Below are 4,062 nucleotides of genomic sequence, written 5' to 3' on the forward strand. Positions count from 1 at the left end.
GCGTCCCGGCCTCCCCGCCCCGCTGCCGCCGTCCCGCGCCCGCTCCGCGCTCCCCGCGGCCCCCGCCCGCCTTTGGTGACTGTCACTGGTTCGGGTGGCTGGGCTCTCGGTCCCGCTCTGGCCGCCCCCCTCCGTCCTTGTCCGTTCCACCCCGGTCGCGCTCCAGGTCTCCCCAGCTCGTCCTGAGCGCGCCCGTTTCTCTCGGAGGGGCTGATTCTCCCACCCTGCGCTCCCTGCTCGCGCTCACCATCCTCTCCCTCCCTCTCTCATCGCTTCCTGCCTCCCCTCACTGCCACCCCTTTCCTCCGGGCTCCGGAGGACTCGCTACCCCTGCGCCTGTCCCTGCTTGGAAGAGCAGCCCCCAGAATCTAGCTTAAGCTATTCCCTGCTCTGGGACCTCCGGGGAGTCACTTCCTCCCTCTGCCGGCTTCCTTATCTTTAAAAAGAGCTAATAAGCAGCTCTGGGTGCAGTGAGGAGCTGCTCTCCTCCTCACGTGCACACTTGACTTGGAGGCCAAAGCCTGGAGAACAGGGCACACTGGGTACCGAGGCTGCTCTGAGAACCCCAGTCTCCAGGATGGGGGAAGAGTCAGCTCAGCCCAGAAAGTAAGGACAGCTTTCTCAGGGGTTCCATAAACCTCTCCCCAGCAGTGCCCCAGGCTCCCCTCTCCCGGTGCCAGCTTTTTGTCCGAGTTGGATTTGACATCTCAGGTCAAATTCAACAGTTTCCTTCCTCACTGATACCAAGGAGAGGGGCAATGTTCTCCTCCATCTCAGACCCAAAGGACTTCTCTTTCCTCTCTCCTTTCTTCTCTTCTTTGACTCCCTCCCTCCCTCCGTCTATCCTTCCTTCCTTCCTTGCTTCCTTCCTTGCTTCCTTCCTTGCTTCCTTCCTTGCTTCCTTCCTTCCTTCCTTCCTTCCTTCCTTCCTTCCTTCCTTCCTTTCTTCCCCACCACACACCCAAATAGGCTCTTGAGCTTTAAGACGCTTCCTGGACGCAGTGTAGCTTCAGAGTCAAGACAGATGAGTTTCACACTACTTAGCTTGTCCTTGTCGAGCCAGTCGGAGCTTCAGTTTCCTAGGCTGTGAAATGGGAACAATGGCAACCTTTCTCTTGGGACTATGATTTGGCTCATCCTGTAGATGCTCGCCTCACCCAGCTTATCCATGGCCATGCATTCAGTTTAGCTTTTATAAAGGCTCTTTGCTTGGCCCCAAGGAGACAGCAATTCAAATACAAGGCAGGCATGGACTCTGCCTCATGCAATTTGCACTGTCGTCAGGGAGGCAAACTGAGCCCCAGTGTCTTAATTTGTGACACTTGTACACGTGCCCTGGAGAAGTGGAGGATGCTGTGAGGCCAGACCCCCAGGATAACTGACCTGGAAGGGAGTGGGCTTAGAAAGGGCTTTCTGAAGAGGTGGCACCATCACAGCTGAGACCTGAAGTTCAAATTCAGGCCCAGGATTGAAGCTGGTAGGAAGTGGGAAGGGGCAGCTAAAGGGATGGTGAAGGGAATGTCCTTGGCAGAGACTGGAGGAAGCAGAGCTAGTAGGAGGGCCACTGCTGCTGGGGGAGGAGAGGATGAGTCTGGAGAGGCAGGCAGGCCATCTGGAAGGGGCAGATTTTATAGATCAGACAGAGGTGGATGGACCTCAGTCCTGGGAACTGCTCTTAATCAACCCTCAACCACAAGAAACCTGGTTTCCTCTTTTATAAACTGGAAGGAGGAAGAGGCCAAGTCCACCACTCAGACATTTCATTTGCTTTTGCTCCACGTTTGGGCCACTGTCTCTTGTGCCCTTGTTGTGTCTCAGCACTGTCACCCTCAAAGTGTCATTACTTACTTTGGCACCTACCTTGGCATCTTATTCAGACTTGGCTACTGTCTCTGTTACAAAATACCCAGCACCCAAAATTGAGAAAGGAAAGCCTTATTTAGCTCACAGTTTGTGGAGGTTTCAGTCAATAATTAGCTGGCTCTAAGGCAGAGTGGCACATGGCAGAGGGCAGCAGTTCATGGTGGTAGAAAACAGTAAAACAGCAAGAGCAAACAGGGAGGAGCAGTGTAGAGAACAAGCCTCTTTCTCCCACTTATATTGGGTTCAGGCTACCAGTCTCGGGGTGGGTGTAGCACCCACATCCAGAATCTCAACATTGGGTCATGAATTAATCACAAACTCTAGAAGCCACCCCATGACTGCCTGAGGCTTTGGGGGGATATCCAGACACAAATCATAGCAGTTACTTTTCTCTTGTTGCTGAGAAAATACTTGATGCCCAGAATTAAGGAAGGAAAGATTGATTTAGCTCATAGTTTGTGGAGGTTTCAGTCCATAATCAGCTGGCTCCAAGGCATAGTGCCATGGCACAAGGGTAGAAGGCAGCAGAAGACAGCAAAAGCAACAAGAGCAAAAAGGTGGGAGGGACAAACCTCTTTCCCTTCCTTAAATTGTATGCAGGATGCCTGTCCCAGGGTAGGTGTAGCACTCATACCCTTAATCCTATCATTAGACCATGAGTCAATCGAAATCTCCAGGAGCCCACTCCCAGGACTGATGAGGCTTTAAGGGGACATAAAGACACAAACAATAACATTCTTCTCCTGGTCCTCCAAAGACTCATGCACATCCCTTTAAGAAAAAGGTATTTAGTCCAACTCTAAGAGTTGCCAAATCCTAATAGCTTCAGCCTTTCTGAAAAGTCCAAATCCCAACTCTCTTCTGAAATGTAAGTCACTCTTAGCTGGGAGCCCCTTTACAAAGAAAAGGAAAGTTAAACACTTCCAACATTCAATGGCTTATGATAGACATTTTCATTCTAAAGATTACAAATGGGGTTGGGGCCAAAGAAAATCTAAAATCCAGCAGGGAGTCAGTGAGATAGTTCAGCAGACTAAAAGCCTGCTTAGGCAAGTTCAGGGACCAGGGTTAGAGGGGTTTAGGTCCCCCAGATGTGCTGAGCTGGTCACTAAGACCAGGCATGGTGGTGCACACCTGTAATCCCAGCACTGGGAAGCTGAAAACAGATCGCTATGAGGGTGAGCTGCGTAGTGAGACTCTGTACCAAATATGCAAAAAATAAGATAAAACAAAATAATATCCAGCAGGGCAAACATTACGTCCTGCAGTTCCACATGCAGCATCTGAGGCAATCTAGGGCAAATTGTGAGCTCCAAAGGGCTTGATTGCCTCCACCCTGCAGCACTTCTGGTGGGAGTAGCTCCTTCTCAAGGGCCTCCTCTACTCGCTCCTTGCAAGTTTCCTCAGACAGTCCAGACCCTGGCTTCTCCAAACTTCTGGAGTCTCCACTGCACCTTTGGCTTCACCTGCAGCTTTACACATGGCCCTTTGAGAAGCACACTGCATTTTAAACCTTCTAAAATTGGGATGGAAGCAGTCTTAATCCTATAACTCCCAGCAATTCAAGACCAGCCTGTAAGCCCAAGGCCAGTTGGAACTGCATAGTGAGACCCTGTCTCAAAAAAACAAAAATAAAACTTGCTATGCCTAAATTACTCTGCATGTGACTAAAACCCGCACTGCAAGGTCTGCTGCTACCTGGAGCGGTAGCCAAGCTTCTCCTTCTCTTGGCTGTAGGGTTCAAATACCTGGTTTGCTGGGCATTCTGAATCCAGTTCTGTGGAGCAAATTCTCTATGCTGGCACATGGCTTGGCTGCCGCCATCCTGGAGCAAGGTGCTCTGTAGCTTTCTCCTCAAAGCAGTGTCTTTCTCTTCTACAGTTTTGAGGCTACAAAGGTTGGAGCTCTGTTGCTTCTTGTGATGCCCTCAGGCCTTTGTTCCTAGTCTCTGGTTCCTTATCAGAAATCAAGATCTCTGCTCCATCTTTGCAGTCCATAGCTTTACTGGAGCCTCCTTTGTGGCCAAACCCACAATGTTTTAAATTATTCTGCTGGGCTCTTTGTTCTTGATTCACAACATAAATCTGGTTAAAAGCCCACAACAATAGCCATGTTACCACCTCAACATTTGACTGCCTTGAATTTTTTTTTTTTTTTTTTTTTGTGACAGATTAATTAGTCTGACACCATTAATTTCAG

The sequence above is a fragment of the Octodon degus genome, unplaced genomic scaffold, assembly GCF_000260255.1.
Source record: "Octodon degus isolate 3935 unplaced genomic scaffold, OctDeg1.0 scaffold00138, whole genome shotgun sequence".
Taxonomy (NCBI): domain Eukaryota; kingdom Metazoa; phylum Chordata; class Mammalia; order Rodentia; family Octodontidae; genus Octodon; species Octodon degus.